The following is a 19,465-nucleotide window of genomic DNA, read 5'->3' on the forward strand; positions in this document are numbered from 1 at the left end:
ATACCGTGCTGCCTTCCCTCCCTTAATGTAATATTATTGGACTAAAATTCTGTGGGTGGGCTATTTAAAAAGATCTAAGCAGCTCTTGTTTGGGACTGCTTTCACCCTTAATTTTTTTTTGGGAAGGGCACAGTTAATACCACAGTGCTATGAAAGCAATAATCACTGCAGATAAAGGAGGGGTGATATGACTCAGTTTGAGGACAACACAACAGTGATTTTGTTCCTCAATCAACATTATTAGATGGTGTGTGGTGTTTTGATGTGCATTTTGCATTTAGATCAAACAAAAGTCTCAGCACCAAACCTAATTTGGATCATTTCAACATGGACTGTGACTTATTTACATGCGGGATAAAGGGCTTTAATTAGCTAAATCATCAGCTTGTAAACTCCAAAGAGGACTATATTAGCGCACATGGGATGAAGCCCACAAAATTTAATGTGTTCCTATTACAAGGCTGCTTTCTTCAAAGAGAATTCTAAACCAAAATTGCCTGGACAAGAAAGCACAAATTCATTTTTTAATCATCATAGCACTATGTTTGAAGTACTTTGCGCCAACGCCTTGTCTATCCTCTCAACAATCCTGTGAATTAGGTCCTAGCTGTTTTCATTTTGTGCAGTGTTTAGGGTTGGGGAGGAATTTGAATCCAGGCCTTCCAAACTGGTAGGGTCACCACCACCTTGCCTAGAAAACATGGTATATCCCTTTAATAGAGCCCCTGTAGGCTGTTCTTTACCCAGGTGATGCTGCTTAACTCCACCTGGTGAAAAACTTCAACTTCTCCCTTCCACACATCAAGTCTCTTCAAGGCGGCAGACAACCATACTCTGAAGCCCTGCATTCTCTACCAGTGAGTTGAAGGTAGAGGCGGTAGTAAGAGCAGGTGCAATGCATGGCAATTTTTTTTTTTATAAAAAAGTTCATTTTGCAGTTCTGCGCAAAGTTACCCCCTCCTGACCCATTGACTTCAAAGGACTGCGAAGGGCGTAACTCAGCTAAGGATGCTAGGTAGCAGCACTGCATTAAGGGGAGATATGAGAAACCGTCTGTTTGCTGGCTGGCGGTGAAAGAAAGAAGATGGTAAATAAGATGTCCGCCTCGCGTCTGTTCGTCCAAGCCACTGCCAGCCAACAGCGCCTCCAAGGGAACGAGGGGAGTCCACGGGACCCGTCCCCATGGTGGGACACTGGAAGCTTGCTCTCGACCCTGACGGTTATGGGCCATGAAAGCTACAAGCCTGTAGACTTTTAAGTAGGTGTAAACTGTATCGTATCCACTGGAGTTTATTTCAGAGTAACCATGAGCACAAAGGGCTGTCCTCATCTAGGCTGAAATCGTAAACATGCTTATTTGGAAGGAAGTTCCATGAATACCAGTGGAATTTGCATCTTAAATAAAATTGCTTTCGGTGTGTGTAGAGAATGCATATAGGTTTTTTTTTTGGAAACGGATTTGAACACCTTGCCTGAATTTAGATTTAGGGCTGTGTTTTTGTTGCAAACACGATTAAAACACCTGTTTCGGTCAGACGAGCTGAATGTTAGTACCACAACTGAGACATAATAATCGGTATTATCTAGGGTTTTTTTTATGACGCTGTTCGATTCTACGGCTGCTCAAAGGGACACAACTGGAGTAAGTGATCGGTTTGCCGTTACAATTCGGCGATACAGAAAATATAGATCAAGCGTGTATTGTTAAACATGCACCTGTTCATATTCCTTTATTGATTGCTGGCCAAACCAATACGATTCCCTTAAGAGCTAAAAAAAAAAAAATCCCCATATCGTAATCCTGACACTCAACTATTAATCGAATATTCATCGCCCAGACACGCCCCGCCCCCCCTTCCCTTTTCTAGCTGGGGGCGTCGATGCTCTCGATGTTCAACTGTTTTGTCTGATCGCTCTCATAACTCTAGACGCAGAGGCTTCTTAAGATAGCAATCGATACGCTAGGCGTTCGGACGGCTCCTGCAATTCGGAAGTCTCCGTACAGTCGCCGCTTCTCCCACCCCTCCGGCTACGACTCCCTTTCTTCCAATCGACTCGCTCGATTCTCAACCGTTTTCCCTCCCCCTAGTGGAACGAGACGCTTGGACTGCGTTCGATGTGTTCGGCGCTCGCCCTCTCCCACCTCTGACGGAACGATGCCCTGGGCTCTTTCTCCGACCGCTCGACCCTCTCGACGCTCTTCTCCCAGTGCCTGTCTCCTAGCAGAGGGACCGGAAGTGGTTCGGGGAGGGGGGCTCGGTCCCTCCTCAGGTGAAGGCGCTGCTGATGGAGCCGCCGTCGCGGAGCCATTGAGCCCCCCTCCGGCGCCCCCCACCCCCCTCCCAGTGGCTGGGCCGGGGGGGCCCTCCCCCTCCCCGTAGTGAAGCCGCTGGGTTGGAGCCCCCCCTTTCAGGTGAGGAGGAAGAGGAGCGGGGGTACGGGGGCCGGGAGGGGACAACGGCGAAAGGGGTAGTTTGAAGTGGAGTCGGATGGTGAGGCGGCGGAGGGTGGTGGGGTGCGAGGGACAGACGCTGGAGGTTTAGATCGGCTTCGGAAGAGGCGGTCTCGTCGAGGCTGGGAAGGGATGATGTGGGTAGAGGAAAGCCGGTGCCTTATCAGGAGTAGCTGTTAGAAGAGGTGGTAACTAAGGAACAACTGGCCGCAGGGAGAAAGGCGTGGAGGAAAACTTGGGCTGTACCTTGGGGGAGCTTGAGGAAGATTTCTGAAGAGATGGTTGGCTTATGGGGAAAGCCGCCCTTGTTCTTATGTTTTGCCAGGTGCCTGGTGGCAGGTGAAAGTACAACTGGTTGTCGACGGCGATGGTAACTAGAGAAGTTGGGACCGTTATGTGCAGCCGTGGAATCTCTGAAACCGATTGCTGAAGTGCAGGGAAACCAGAGAAGAAAGGCAGGGATGCTGTCAGTTCAGCTTATACGGGTGTGGGAGCATTAGGGGAAAAATGCTGAAGTCTTGTCGAAGGCTTTCACGGTCAGAGTTCATTGGTTCTTGTAGGTTATCCGGGCTGTGTGACCGTGGTCTTGGTATTTTGGTATTGGTACAAGAACCAATGCTGAAGTCTTTGTCAGGCGCATCCTACCCAGGGATGATCGTGCCTTGTTTAGGATTGAATTCTGTTGTTTAGATTTGGAGTATTTGGTAGAAGGTAGTGTTTCCTTTGATCGGTGCACACTTTTTCGGGCACACTTCCCCCCCCGCTTATTGTGGCCCCTCTAGCTTCAGAAATATGTTTCCCTTCAAGGGAAGGGATTTGGGGAAAGCTTCTCCATGGAACACACTCAGCAGTGCAGTCTCTTTTCTGGCAGTGTCTCTTAGCATATTTTGATAATCAAGTATAGAGGAAGATATATATGGTAATGAGATGGTCAGAATCGTAAGTAGTAGAATGGGCTGTACCAGTTCAAATTGCTGGAGGTGGAGTCTGGCTTCCAATGTTCCTTTGCATAAAAGCCTTCCCGGAAATGGAAATCTAGCATAGAAATCACAGAGACAAGGCTGAACATTTCCGTCTGTTTTGCTAGTTTTCTATTTGTTGGGAGGCGTTAACATAGCAGAACACTAAAAAAATTTGATCCTCCACCTGTAGTCTGATGTGGTCCAATCCATTCTTCCACTTCATAGCTGTGCCACTTCATTATCCCTTTATATTTGAATCATGCCATCTGACTTAGAGTTGCTTTTGGAGGGAAACTTCTCTTGGCAAGAAGCTTTGCTAGCACTCAGTTTCTCTGATTTCCAGCCATTTGCAGATTATGCCTCCTGCTAAACTGAATATTGGAAAATGACTAGTTAGTATATTCCTTCCTGGATGAGGGGTGGGTGGGTGGAAAAATGTAATGGAAGTGTCAGCTGTTGTTTTTTTTTTACTGTAATTTAACATATTAGGGGAAAGTACTCTATTGCTTTGAGAATGCAGAAACTGTAGGGGGGATTCCTTGTCATTATTTTGTTAGTTAAATTTCTTGCATCTAATGCATTGAGATTTACATTCTGGATGATTTCTTCCTTTATCCAAACCATCATGGTATCAAGCTCAGATGTATAGTTTAAAACAGGTGTCTTGCTCTGGAGCTAACATTTGATTAGGAATGAAGATTGTACCACTGTATCCAGGATTAAATTCCAATTTTCTAACTCCCAAATTTGATTGCTTTGCATAACTGCTTAGAGGAATTAACTTGTTTTGAGACAATGAAAATCAGTGTCCACTAGAAGGGGCAGGTTTGCTCCAAGTGACTAACCTGTCTTCCTAAAAAACATAGATGCTTTGTGTTTTAGTATAACATAGATTTGCTAGGTTCTATAACAGTGTTTTCTGTGTTATTTTAACAGAGATGTTTGAAAGATAGATGGCCTGACTTTCCTGACAGACATTTGAACTGATAGTCTTAACTTCGTATTGCCAGTTACATTTAAAGAAGAGCAACTTCCAACCAAGTGATCAGTGTTGGATTGACGGTGCATAAGAGCTGAGATGTTGGATCCTAGCTAGTAGGTTCTTGGACCAAAGCTGACTCACAGTGCCATAAATGCAACAATATCTGTCCACAAAAAGCAGTATTCATAGAGAGAAAAAAAGTTCTCTTTGTCAGTTGGGGATTATCAGATAACAGCAAGGCTTCGTCTGTTCTCTAGCATATATTTAATGCTTCTAAACATGTATCAGGAGACTGAATCTTAAAAAGGTTTCATGTTTCTTAGCTTGGCACAGTTACATCACGTGAGCTGGCATTATCGGTAGGCTCTTTTTATCCAAAAACTGGTTGTTAGGTTTCAAGATAAACTCTGCTGTCTCATTGAAAAGGGTATAAAGTGTCACGGATCTGTACAGCAGAAGGCATGCTACTTTTTGGTTCTTCTGTAGGAGATTTATGTACCTGTGGCCAGCTTCAAGATGCTAGTGTGTATAATCATTGTCACTCATTGCAGTCTATTGGCTACATTAGTTTCTGTTTCTTTGATTTTTTTGAAGTGGAAAGTAGTACCTTGAGTGGCTTCAAAAAACACAATGCTTTATGGTAACTTTTAAGTGCCTTGAAATTCTCTCTTAATTGTGATCCAGTGGATGATCATTTGGAAATAAATCCCCCTGTGTTCAATGGAGCTAACTCCTAAAAGAACTGTCTATATAATTGTAGTCAGTGGGGAGTGAGGGCGGGATACAAAACGAACTAAACAAATAAAATAATGATGTGGAGTGTTATAAATACTTCACTCACATTCACTTGTAATCCTTAAAGTTGTCCTATAAGGTAGACCAGTGTTCATCATTACTGTAGATGGGGCGGGGGCAGGCTGCATGGGAGTAGGTAGCCTAAAGAGTTCCTGGAAGATGTGAGATTTGAACCAAGGACTTCCTGATTCTCAGCTCAGACTCTCAGCCACTTTGCTACATCAGTTCTCTAATGAGCGCTTTATTACACTTCAGCTGCTATTATATTTCGGGCTTATCTAAGGTGAAGCTTTGTTTCTTATGAATAGTACTGATTATGCTTTGACAAGTTAAACATCTGTAATCAAGATAAATGGATGGTGCTGCCTTTGCCACTTATCCACCTTCCTTATAGGTGAGGGGGTAGGATCAGGAGAAACAGGCTTGCACTTTGTGATTAAGCTTTACTGGTTACATGGCTTTGGATCTATGAGTTTTAGCAACTACAACTTTCCCTATTTCCCTTTGGGGTATGTCAAGATTACTCAAGAAACCCTTCTGAGAACATCTCTCCCTCCGTATGCCCAGTCTATTAGAGAGCCATTCCTGATGGCTGCTCCACAGTTGTATTGTCTCCTTAAGAAGTGCCAAAGCCTTGAATGTTATGCAAGCAACCTTCCTGTTTGGTCTGGATTTCAGTGAAGCTTGTGTTGCTAGCCTTAGCCCATAATATTACATCATTTATTAAGATTTCATACTTACGGTTTTTTTGTTTTTTTAATTATGTTTCTATACTAATTAGACAAAGTATTCAACAATCAATATAAGTAAACATCAGAGTATAAATTCTAATAGACAATTGTTGAAAATACATACATATATAGATAAAAAATAAAGTATAAAGACTTCCCCTACACCTCCCTCAATCTTGTCATTTATTTGTAATCTCCTTTGTTTATTATTCTAATCCTAATATTGTTACAAAAGTTCATAAGATTTTTTTTATTTATTTAACATTATTCATAATCTAAGTATTTGCTATTTCATTTATCTATATTCAAATAAAAAAAGAAAATAAAAATAAAAAAGAAAGAACAGAAATAAAAAGCACTATTTTTATAATAAAAAATGGATTAGATAATATCATTTTTAACTTCCTTTGAGAATGAATATCATTATGATTCCTCCATTTCTCCACATATCTAATAAGTATCAGTTATGTTAATGCCATTAATTATTCTGTTTTTGTCAAAGCCAAGCCATTTAATCAGTCCTTTTTAATTAAATCCCTAGAAAGACTAAACCCTTTGACCCAGTCTCTTTATCTTAAATTTCCAGCATCTTCCTCTTTTTCCCAGTAGCTTTGAACGTTAAAGGGCATCCATGGAAGTTGTTAGTGCAATTCCCTCTGTGAAAGTTGATGGGGGATAGTAAATCTGCAGCATATTTTCTTCCATCCCTAAGGCGAGAAGAAAAATCCCGGTATTTCCAGCTTTTTGCCCTTTTAATTTCTCCCAGTTGACTTTGAAAAGATCGTCAGGTAAATCATACAAACAAAAGTCAAAGTCTCTTACGTTCATATCCATGGTTGTCAATTGGGTTGGTTCAATTTCTTCTTGCAGACGTATATCCTTTGGTAGTCCTTCATAGCTTTCCATCTCCTTTGCACAATTCAATTCTTCTTTTAATGGTTTGTCGTTTGGGGAGCTTCCTTCTTTCATATCTGATCTCATCGTCATAATTTGGTCTTTTATATCCTTGAGATCTCCCGAAATTACATCCAGTTTCCAATTGACAAGTTCGTAGATATTGTTTGTCAGAGAGACTAGTCGATCCATGAATTTAGTCTCACTTTCCATGGTTGCTACTTCTGGTAGTTTGTTGAGGTTTAATTTGTAAAATCCGGACAGGTATACGTTGTGAGTTGTAAAGTGGTGTTACGGGGGACAGGATATAAGGTTGCACGCCTGCCGTTCCTTCCTTTTGCCTAGGAACTTGGGAAGTATTTGCCAGTTACACAGTGATGCCACACATCTGGTCTCAAATCCCGTAGTATTCTCGTGATGGCAGACGATAGCTGATGCTTCTGGATAAGACGTGGCTTGAAAATTTGTTTACTCAGAAAAGCCTCCTCCCGGAAGTGGGGGGAATCTGCTCGCCCCTCCCCTTTACACTTCTGAGTTTCTGATTGGTGGCTATAACGTCATTCAAAAGGTCCCAATTGTTATGTCTATCCACCGATTAATTTGATTAAGATCCTGCCGGCTTATCCAATGTTTTTAAATGTCAAAGAATCATCCAAACCTCAGATGGGGAGATACGGAGTCTATAGATATTTTTTCCACTCCTTCGGAACTTCCAATTCCAGGTAAAACAAAAGAGTTCTTGTTACTTACTCATATTTTAGAAGAGTAGGTATTCTTGTTTATGTATCGTTTCTTAGATGGTAATAGGTAGGGGAGAGCTGAGCCTAATTCCAGAGAGATGTTTGCGGCAATGGTTTCCCCTCAGGCCAGGCGGGACCTCATCCAGGATTCCGAGAGTCGTCCGATGTCTCTCTCAGCAAAACTGGGGGTCAAACCGCACTTCGTGGGCAGCAGGAGAAATCCTGTTTCCCGATCCACTATTTAGGATCGGGTAGGTGTGCAGGATTACACCCCAGATTCGAATGAATCTTGGTTCCCTTGGGAGCCCCCAAGAGACGTGGTGCTAGCATCCCTAGCGGGTCCATACTTCTCATGTTTTTAGCAGTGTGGTTGCATGATGAGGTTCGATCTTGGGATGAGGTTGGCTTAAAGCAAAATTACCAACTATTTAGGGTCTGAACAAAAAGTCTGTGGTACTGTAGACTAAAGTTAGCTACAGTTTATATAACTGGAGAAGCAGTCCAATGTTGCTCTTGGTGGTGGTGGTGGGTCTTCTCTGCTTGGCACAAAGTTTTTGACTGAAATCTCCTGTCCTGGAAGTCATGTCTTTTAACTTACTATTTTGGGTGTTAAAGGTGGGCAACACCAAAAAAAAGCACCCAAAATATGAATTTTGAATATCCCTACTTTTCTGTTGCTAAATGCTCAGCCAGATTGAACAGTCTTCTGCTGACTGAGAAACTTATTCAGGCTAGGATTCTGCTATGCTTCCACGGAAAGGTGGTTCCATAAATGTGGAGAAGCATCTGAGAAACTCCCTCTACGTGCCCTTAATGTTCAAACTATCATAGATGGTGTTAACAGGTTGTGCTTGGTTGGTTTTAGAATGGGATTAAGAAGGAGGCAGTCTCTGTAACTGTATTCCTCAAAACATCTTGAGTCTTCTCGATAACTTGCTTTGAGGTTGCCAGTGGATATATCTGTACCTGCTGTAAGGGCATCTCTGCTTCAGGTTCCAACAGCCTGTGCTTTCTGTTGTTGAACGAGGGCATTTGGCCACAAATCCTAGTATCTGTCCCCAGTTATAGCTGGAATAGTAGTGCCTAGCAGTTAACTCACTTTCCCCCAAGGCGATTTAAATGTCTCTGAGATTGATGTAGCCAGGAGAAACCTGTAATGGAATTATTGCGCCACAGATATTTGGCCCCCTACCCTGAGAGGTGGAGGTTATATGAGGTCACTCTAAGGGAGGAAGGCATGAAATGTCAGGGAGAACTAAATGGCAGAGGAAAGACTGAGGCTAGGTTATTTCTCTGTTCTCCTGGAGCACTTCATCTTGAAACACATGTATGTCTGTCATTACCAATGTTAGCTGAGTGCATTGTGTTTCTGTACCACCTCTCAAATGTTTGTGGCACACAGCTTTTTATTTTAAAGGTCAGATCTGCGCTTTCTCAGGTGGTAGGTGGAAGTGGGGCTGACTTTCACGGATCTGTCTAGGTATATGCTGAAGAGGTAAACTTGTTTTTTTGTTCTTTTGTATGGAAGAATGATGAGCAAAATGAGTTTTTAATCTTATCTCAGCAAAGCTGCTGGCTGATTGATTGTATCAGCCTTAAAGTCCTAGCTAGGTCTTGAGGCTGTAGTGAGATGCCAGGAAGGAGCTTCTCTCTTTTGAATTAGAGCTTTCACTCAGCTACTTGACAGGGTCCTCAGATATTAATCATGCTGTCTGCGGTGGTGTGGGCCTAGAGAGTCCCACTATTTTGCTAGCTGCTGAACTGGCATTGACGATGACAAATAAACCATGCCCCAAAGAAATCACAGTTCTGCAAAAAGACAAAAACCACTTTAGTAAAAACTAGATAAACTTTAGTCTACTGTAAATCTCAATTAAGGGGGATATTGCCAATGCTAGTTTGTGCACGCTACTTATGTTGGTCCAACTCCCTGATTACAAGGGGATGTACTTCAAAACATTCTTGCAATTCTGGTATTAAGATCCCTTTCTAAACATATGCCTTATACAGCCCAACTGATAGGTTCTTATCTACAATTTGGTAATCATAGGGTGATGGGTGGGAGACCTTGCGACAACCCTGAGAGAGAGTAAGAGACGCTAAACAAATCTGTGTGTCTTCATCTTGTAGCTTCTTGCAAATTCTCCTGTTTTAACCTATTGGTATCTATTGTGGAATCTAAGAATTGTTGCATAATCTTAAGAGCTCCAGTTGTTGATATTGTTTTAAAGCAAGTTTCATATACTCTTGGCTGTAGAGAACCTAGAAGTGTGATGATGGTTCTGTCTGGATGAGGATTTCAGTGCTCTGCAGATACCTTTTCACCCTTAAAGTAGCCTTTCAAATAGCAGGAGTTATTGCCCACACACATCACTAGTAATTTGTGGCACAATGGTGGCTTAGGGTAGAAGAGGTTCAGCTGTCTCCAATTTACAAATGCTTTCCTGAGTGGTTAAATCTGCCTCAGTTGCAAAATTAGTCTGGTTGCAAAAATCTGGTCTGGGTATTTTCTAGTAGAAAACGATTTGCTGGACGTAGGGTATTGTGAAATTTTTTGTTTGTTGTTTTCACAGAGGCTTATCTTCCCAGTGAGGTGTTATGAAGTGCATTTATTTATACAATGAAGTTAAAAATTGTGAGATTCAGTGGTTAGACTGAGTCTGGAGCACCTGCTGTGTGAACTTGGACAAGCAACACTTGTGCCTTTTAAAGCAGGTTACAGAGTTGTACAATGCAGGTCTTGGATGCAAAAAGTAAACTTGGTCTGTAGGAATGTCTATATTCTAGTCTTTCTAGGCCCCCAATCACCCATCAGTTCCATTTGCTTTACCGGCTGTATTTCTGCAATGATTAAAACTCACCGATTGCCCAAATGAAAGTAAGGTAATCCAACCATTTTTGCCCAAATGAAAGTAAGGTAATCCAACCATTTTTGCCTGTTATAGGGTTGTCCCTATGAAGATTTCCAGGCAGATCTGTTGGGTAAATGGTACAGGTGAGGGAACTGTATGCCATCATTTCTGAGAATGGGAATTCTCTGGAACTTTAGTTTTCTTCTCAGGCTTGCAGGCATACCCATCTGCACAACATATTTGCATGGAAATCCTCGTGTGAAGAGTTTCCTCGTTGGTAGAATGTATAGTTCTTCTAGACCTTTAGATACTAATGAACAATTTTATTGTGTTCCTGCCAAATTCCCATAATTATGTGTACTGGGGTGTAGAAGCTTGGGTTACATGGGTCCTTTTTCACCCTTTCCTTTTGACCATTTGTAATTTCCCCATATCCCTAGTAAATTTAGTCTCTCCCAAATTTCTTTGACACAGGGTTTGTCTCTGATGAGAATTTCCCAGGGGAGGTGAAACTAGCATGGGAACTAGGAAAGATAAACGATCTGCCTCCTTTCCATTACCAGTAGCATCTTCCTAGGAATCACTTTGTACAGTTCCCACCAAGTTCACAGAGAAAGGAGGAGAAAGGGACAAGTGAGAAAGAGTGGGCATATGCACAGATGTCTGGCTATAATATACATTTCTGCATGAGTGTGTAAAGTAATCCTGACCAATGAATCTTTAACAGTGATTCACAAACCAATTTGAAACTGGTATGGACATTATCCTTAGTCTAACTTCTAAAAGCTGTTGTCATGTATGCTTTGGAAAAGAGGATTCCCAGAAGAGGCTGTTTAGAAGAAATTTATGTGCAAATTCTCCCAAAGACTAAAATTAAAGTGTATTAACCTGCTAAGATTGGCCTAATGGAGACATCCAGAGGGCAATCAGAATAAGCATAGTGAATGGAGTTAAATACTCCTAATGTTAAATGTTTGTGTGAAAGATTTGGAATTGTCACATAACTTGTGCTGATAGAAGTGCAGACAGCTACTCAATAGTCTAGGTTACAGCAGAAACATACATTATACATCAATCTGGAAGGGTACATCTAATGTGCATTTTATTTTTACAGTGATTAACATGAGAATTAAGCATGTGCTTGCATCAACTGACTTAAAAATGCAAACTTCAGTTAGGGTGTGTCTATCATTTTACATTAATGTGGCCATAACCTAGCCTCTGATGAGTAGTGGAAGTCTTGGTCAGTCTTCTAGCCAGATAGGTAACCAAAATGCTTGTCCAAAATATTCAGAACAAATTCTTTAAACTTGAGAGAAGCACTTATGACCCTTTCCAAAGCCTGTGCTTTCAAGCATGAGACCTCAAAAATACTTTTGGAAGAAAGCTTAAGTTTTACATTTACAGAATTTTTGTCCGTTCCTGCCAGCTAATGACATGTGATGACCATTCCTACACTCCTCTTGTGCTCCTCCTATATAGCCAATGCCAGAAAAATCTGCAATTCCTAAATGTTAGAAGTTGACATGTGGAGAGTTGAAATATTGCTAGAATGTATGTTAATCCAAGGTCTCCACAATCATGAGTCCTTCACATCTGTCAGCACTAATATGGTAGCAGGGGCTATACGCTGTTTGCTATTGTCAGTGCTTTGCAGTAATAAAACTGAACTGCAACTGAGGCTGTGATAAAAAATACCCCATTGACTTTACTCCCCCCTTTTTGGCACAGGTTTTCTCATTAAGTTTCTATGTGCCACAGCCAGAAGCTGTTCAGTATTGGCATCAGCATGCATTGGGAAAACACCTTCCTTGGTGTTTATTGCACCCCTAGTTTTGACCACTGCTTGCTTGCAAACTGTTTCCATCAAGGCTTTCTTTTGAAATGTTTCTAACAATCCAGGCTCTCTTCTCTGTCTCTCTCATTCCAAAGCATTGGCTCATCTGACTAACTTCTCTTTTCGGCAACAGTGGAAAAATAATCTTCATGGAGGAAAATGAATAACTGCTCATGGAAACAATTGGTTGGGAAAAAACATCAGGGCTTTTATATCTACTAAGCTTTATTATAACTTGGGAGGCTTTAAGATGTTGCTAACTGATTACTGAGTCTCACAGATAATAGAACTAGGCTGGATAGAATCCATGCCCTCCCTGCTCTGAAGAGCTCTCTGGTTCAGAAGTATATGATCATTGGCTTTTAAGGGAGCTCAGCACTTAAGTTCTGCTTTTGCCTCTGTTTCCTTGAAACAGTTTCTCACTTGGTTGGTGGCATGTGAGCACATTGCTTTTCCTCTTCCTCATCAATCTTAATCTCTTCCTGCTCATCTTGCCACTAATGCCCTATTTTCCATGATGGTTTCCACGGCTGTTGGTGGTTCCTTTTTTGCTGAGAAGTAGGCACCACTTCTTGGGTACCTTGGATAGTTTAAAGAAAAGCTTGTTGTGGTGTTAGTGGGTTGCACCAGATTTCTGTTAGAAATAGGGAGTTAACCCATCCATAATCTTTAGGGATTGTGTGATACCATTTTCTGCATTGTTTGACATACCACATCTAATACTTCACCCTTTGCTTCAGAGTTCTGTACCCCTAGCCCTATTACATTGCTTATTAGATGTCTCATCTTATTCATTGCATCGATTAAAACTGTGCAATCTCATCTTATTCATTGCATCGATTAAAACTGTGCAATCTCATCTTATTCATTGCATCGATTACAACTGTGCAATCCGCCTTTACTCTCAGTGAGAAAAGCAGGCTATAAAGGAAATAACCGTTTCGAGAGCTTCTTGTGACTGGGGTGTTGGTTTTGTGAAGGTAGAGTTGCATGCCTGTAGTTAACAAGCTCTAATCAGACATGCTGTTAGTTTCCAAAATCTTAGGCTCAGTTGCCTGAGCTGTCTAGCGTTAGAAGGTTGGCGGTGGTCTGCTTTCATAAAAAGAAAAGAAAACCCACTTTCTTCACAGTCTGCAATCTTACAGGAGGAGCTCCCCTGATGTTACAGCTCAAATATGTGGACCACTTGCCCAAGCTATTATTTGCACAGGGAAGTCCTGAGAAGTGTCTGTGCCAGCTCTGGGAGAGATTCTGCAAAAAGCAGGCATCAAAGAGCAGCAGCAGGTATGCTTTTGAGCCTTTCTAGCCTTCACGTTTTCACTGTCCCCTCCAAAGTTGGCTAAGTGTGTTTATTATATTTACAGATTGCCTGTCAGCCAGGATTGTTTGCAATTGAATCACATTAAAGCAGTTCAAAATTAAGATAATCTGTTGCAGGTATCTAAGGAGGCTGTGTGTGTGTTTGCTAGCCCTCTTTTCCCTCATCTCCCCACCCCACCTCTACCCTCTAGATCTGGCAACTGCTGTGTTCTTGCTTCATGCTCCTTCCTAGAAGTGGGAGGCAGAGCCCTGTAAATCTTGATCAAGAGTGAGTCCACTTCTCAACGGTGACGACGTGGCCTAACAACATTTTGAAGCAGCTCTGCATTTAACGTTAATTGTGGACTTGACTAGACTTATCACCATGTCCTGAAGCATTTTCCTCCTCCCCTCCCCTTTTAAAGATTTGTAACATCCAGCCTGAAAAAGAGTTCTGGAGAACTTGAAAGCACACACACTGTTATGTGTAATTTGGTTAAAGATATTAAGTGGATTGTGTTCTGGATATGAGGATTTTTTTTCTTTTGGCACTGGCTCGACTGGCAACAGCTTCTTTCAGTTTTCACTCTCCGCCTAACACAGGGTGACTGTGAGGTTAGCATAAAGGAGAGCCCCCTCCCCCCTTAAAATTATTACATGTATCTGCAGTGACAAGGAATATGCTAGTTTTGGTCTTCTCCAGTCTTCTTTGGTGTGATTTAATTTTTTTTCTATGTGCAATGTGTAACATGTATAGTCTTCAAATGCTTGAATAGATGGAAACCTTTCTTAGGTGGTAATAACTTGTAATGCAGTATTTGGCAAACATTCTCAGTTTTTATTTGACAATATGTCCCAAAATGCCCCGACCCAGATAGTCCAGGGTATCCTGATCTTTGAAGCTAAGTAGGGTTGGTCCTGGTTAGTACTTGAATGGGAGACCACTAAGAAAGTTTAGGGTTGCTATGCAATGGCAAACCACCTCTGAACATCTCTTGCCTTGAAAACCCTATGGGGTTGCCAGAAGTTGTCTGCAACTTGACAGCCATTTCCATCACCATGCCCCAGGATGGAATTTGAATATCACTGGATAGAGAAACCCATAGTATGTATGTGTGAACTTTAGTTAAAAATGGGAATCCTCCCTCCTGCAAAATATAGTCTTTATTTGCTCCATGCTGCCACTGTAGAGTTTAGGTGCATGTGCTTAGTATTAAAAGGGCATTCCATGAGCTTTAACTTACCAAAGTTATGCAGGTATAGTTTTGAATAGCACCCAAACTGATTTGAATCCAGATACACAATGTTTCAGTTTGTTCCTTTGATTTCAGGATGGGGTGGGAAATGCACGGTAAGTTGACAGAGGCTAACCTCAGCAAATGGCTTTTTAGCTTAAACCCCCATTGTTACCTTGCAGCAGGGAATGGAGATTTTATGTTGTAATATCCATGATTCTTTGAGTACCTGACACTTCTCTATGGCCTTGTAAAGAAAAGATTAAGCAAAGCTGTTTATTGTTCAGAATTGTGCTTGATTTGGTGCTGTATAGGGGGAAAAGTTAGAGGAGCTTCCATAAGGCATTAAGAATTATTGAAAGCAGGGAAGATGCGCCTTGTTGTGTAACATCCAGAATAAACTTCATTATCGCAAAGTGCCCATATGGCCTTAAGCCTGTGTCCCATCGTATGTGCATCAGTGCTATTGACTTCTGGCAGACTAACATGCATCAAACCAGGTATGTGGTTGTAGCCACCCGGGTGGGGGGGGACCAACTGAATTAAGATAATAAATATGGTAGATCCTAGTAGGTATGGAGGAGGGTTTTTTTCTGTTAATCATAGTCCTGCTGTTAACACTTAAAGAATTTTTGGTTTTTACTATTGCTTACAGTCCTCATTGTAAGCACTGTTTATGACTGGATGAACACGAATGGGTCTGGTTTATTTTATTGTGAACAATCAAGATGAATCTCCTCAGCAGTAGAAAAACATTATGTAAATCCATAAAGGAATAGTGGCAGCTTTGACCAGAGGATATGAAACACCTGCAGGCAATTTAGGCCCTCTTTTTATATTATAGTTTAGCGTATACAGTTATATCTGCAATTCATTCTAATGACGAAAGTGAAAATATTGGAACAATTTAGCTAGGAACAATTTAGCTAGGAATGCCAGCCTCCAGGTGGGATTTGGGATCATTCTGGAATTACAGCTCATCTCCAGACTTCAGAGGTCAGTTCCCCCGGAGAAAATGAATGCTTCGGGGGGGGGGTGGATTCCATGGCATTGTACCCTACTGAGGTCCCTGTCCTCCCTAGGCTCCACCCCCAAATTGCCAGGAGTTTACCAACTAGGAACTGGCAACTGTACCCCCCAACCCCCACCGGTGGCCAGGGGGGAACCTGGCAACCCTATTCGTACCCAATCTTTTTCCAGACAGCCAGGCAGCTTCTAGGATTATCCACATACTCCTAAATCACCAAAAGGCTTATATAAAACTTCCCCATGTTACTTTTAATCCTGCAGAAATTCTTGCTGGTCTGTACCATGAATGGGAATCGTCATACCAGAAGCAGCCTGTTTCCTGCCCATCCAGCATTAGTTGCTCACCATCGGGTTGCCAGCTCCGGGTTGGGAAATACCTGGAGATTTTGGGGGTGGAGCCTGAGGAGGGTGGGGTTTGGAGAGGGGAGGGACTTCAATGCCATAGAGTCCAATTGCCAAAGTAGTCATTTTATCCAGGGGAACTGATTTTTGTCGCCTGGAGATCAGTTGTAATAGCAAGAGATCTCCAGCCACCACCAGGAGGTTGGCAACCCTAGCTCACCAATAGATTGATTTAGAAGTTAATGTGTGTTATTTTCCTGTCTGTTTGCCAGGTAAGTCTGTATAATTTGTTTGCAAAGTCAGGTTGTTGTGTGCTGCTGTGATGTATAGAGTAGGTTCCTTGACTGATAATTCCAGAGGGGTAGCTGTGTTAGGCTGTAGATGCAAAATAAAGCAGGAGGTCAGTGGCACCCTGACCTTTTGTTCATCTTTTATTCCAGCATAACCATTCATGAGTTAGAGCTCACTTCATCAGATCCATTAATGGTCATAGCGGAAGTATTTATACTACAAGCACAAACAACAGAAAATCATTGCTGGGGGAGTCATGGCAAAGGCAGCCTGTTTTAAAATCTCTCCCCCACTACTACTTTTGAGAGTCAGCGTGGTGTAGTGGTTAAGAGTGGCAGACTCTAATCTGGAGAACTGGGTTCGATTCCCTACTCCTCCATATGAAGCCTGCTGGGTGACCTTGGGCCAGTCACAGTTCTTTCAGAACTCTCTCGGTCCCCCCCTACCTCACAAGGTGCCTGTTGTGGGGAGGGAAGGCGATTGTAAGCCGCTTTGAGCCTCCTTGAAGGTAGAGAAAAGTGGGGTATCAAAACTAACTCTTCTTCTTTTTGTTGTGTGGAGTTTTTAGTAAAAATGTATCGGCTATGAATAAAAACTTGATGCCTCTCATGGAGTGAGTTCTGACTCATGAAATCTTAAACTGGAATAAATTTTGTTAATCTTGAAGAGGTGCCAGCTGGACTCCTGTTTTATTTTGCTTTCCCTGCTGACCTTGCTTTATCTTTTATCTTTGCTGTAGAACATCACCTTTGGGGTAAACTAGCAAAAGACAACAGCTCGGGATGGTCCCAGAGAGTTACAGGGAAGCTGGTGGGCTTGTACCATTCCTCAAATTGTCATACGTAAGCCACATTGTTTGATATTGGCAGCCAGTCCTGTGGCGTCGGCAGCTGTGCCAGGCGCTTACTCTCGTGCAAGATTACCCATGTCCTGTTCCTGCTGTGCATCCAGTGGTGTTTGGGATGTGGATCGTGGCAGGTTTTGATCTGGACGTTGTGGTTTTTAGGCACAATGTTATGCTAGTTGGATCCCTTGTTTGGAGATAGGATGTTCCCCACTTCTGCAGGAGCAATCTTATCAGTCCTCGCATATGTCCCAAGTGCTGTTGGTTGCCTCTGTTTTTGAACTTCCAAACTGCTCCTCTGCCCACATCTGATCTGTGCAGAGCTTTGTATCATGCTCTGTTTTGAAGATAAGGCTGTTACCCTATCTGAAGCTCATTATTTAACAACTGCCTTGAAGATGCATCCAAAGGTATAATCAGTTTATGCCTAAATGCTTATTTGCATACAGGTGCTAATTTTGCACTGGAACATGCTCTGTTTCTGTTTTATTGTACGTGGTTTTTCCTAAAATGTATACGTCTCAGATTTACTTTTAAAAGATCCACGATTATCCAGAATTCCTGCTCTAGCGCAATAGCTTGGCTTGTAACACTGCATTCCACCCTATTTGCCCAGAAGAATGCAAACCTGTTAGGGTTGGTTGGGAATATCTTGTAAAGAGCAACATTATTCTGACTAGGGAAGAGGCCTGCATTCACCTAGTAAGGGTTTGCCACCTCTGGGTTTTGAATGTCCAAAATAATGAGGAGATATGCAAATGTCCACCTGGATTTTTCTTCATTAAGTCCCTTTTCATCAAAAAGCATTGATCTTTATGCACAAAGGATGCTCCCAGACAGCATCATGCTGAGGTGGTTGTTGCTGTGTGCGTGTGTGTTTAAAATAATTGGGCTACTTCCAAAGGTTTTACTTACTCCCTAAGTCTTTTTGTCACCTGGGAAAAGCCCTTATTTCAAAAGTTAAAAGAACTTCAAGGGCTTCTGAAGCCACTGTGCTCTACTTTTAGTGTGCTAATGTTCCTAATTCTCAGGGCCTTGAGGGGATTCTAGATACTGGCCTTGTTTTCTCTTTTGCAGTACATGAAATATAGAAACTTCTAGGCTTGACTCCCAGGCAGCTAAAAGGTAGTGTATTTGCTATTGAGTTTTGTGTATAAAATATGTGAACGCATAGGCCTAAAAAAAAAAAAAAAGATAATTTTATCCCGCTTCCATTAATGTTCTCTGTAGACAGTGATGATTCCCCTACCCTCTGAGCCTAAGCAGTGTAACTCTTATGTGCGCTTACTAGCAAAGGAGGGCTCCTGCTCTCCAGACGTAACAGCATTTTACATTCCCATAGCATGTGATTCCACAAATAGCATCTTTACTTGTATTTAGTTTGTTAAAAATGGCTTTGATTATCTTTGTATTGAACAATGATGTCAATTTAGACTTGCATAGAAAACTGCTGTGATGTAAAGATACTATATTTTTGTTGTTGTTGAAATCCAGTGAATAACAGTCCAGCAGGAAAGGGCAAGGGGATGCCTGCTTCTACTAAACTTTGGGGAGGGGCAGTGGCTCAGTGGTAGATCATCTACTTGGCATGCGGAATGTTTAATCCCTGTAATCTCCATTTAAAAGGATCAGGTAGTAGGTGATGTGGCACTGACCTGGGTAGCCCAGGCTAGCCTGATCTCCTCAGATCTCAGAAGCTCAGCAGGGCTGACCCTGGCAAGTATTTGGATGGGAGACCTCCAAGGAATACCAGGGTTGTGACATGGAGGCAGGCAATGGCAAACCACCTCTGAATGTCTCTTGCCTTGGAAACCTCACCAGAGGTCACCTTAAGTCAGATGTGACTTGACGGCCAAAAAAACAAAAACTATATGGAAGATTTCTCCCTAAGACCCTGGAGAGGCGCTGCTAGTCAGCGAAGACAATATTGACTTTGATAGACCAGTGGTCTGATTCAGTACAGGGCAGCTTCATGTGTTCCAAGCTCATTTCACTACAAACTAGTCTTATTTCTAAGGTAGACTCTGGGTGACAGGAGCTGGGAGATAGAAAATATATATCAAAGCCTTCCTGAAATACAGCAGCTTTTTAGGAAGCCGTGCTCTTGCTATTACAGTTAATGTCCTATCTGCAAGTGTTGTTAATTGCCCATTTGCTGAGTTGCTAATTTAACCATTTTG

The 19,465-nt window shown here is 42.1% G+C and overlaps 2 protein-coding genes across 9 annotated transcripts in view; one reads left to right on the forward strand and one right to left on the reverse strand.

Annotated features, from left to right (window-relative positions):
• The window catches only part of PMEL (premelanosome protein), a 330,809-nt gene that overhangs the window by 121,199 nt on the left and 190,145 nt on the right, over window positions 1-19,465 (reverse strand). The window lies entirely within an intron of this gene.
• The window catches only part of IKZF4 (IKAROS family zinc finger 4), a 74,720-nt gene continuing 57,479 nt past the window's right edge, over window positions 2,225-19,465 (forward strand). For all 8 annotated transcript variants that reach the window (XM_056853658.1, XM_056853683.1, XM_056853664.1 and 5 more), the window contains exon 1: window positions 2,225-2,413. The gene's annotated coding sequence lies outside the window, so the exon portion shown is untranslated. The remainder of the gene's footprint in view (window positions 2,414-19,465) is intronic.

This window comes from Euleptes europaea, chromosome 1 (genome assembly GCF_029931775.1).
Source record: "Euleptes europaea isolate rEulEur1 chromosome 1, rEulEur1.hap1, whole genome shotgun sequence".
NCBI lineage: Eukaryota > Metazoa > Chordata > Lepidosauria > Squamata > Sphaerodactylidae > Euleptes > Euleptes europaea.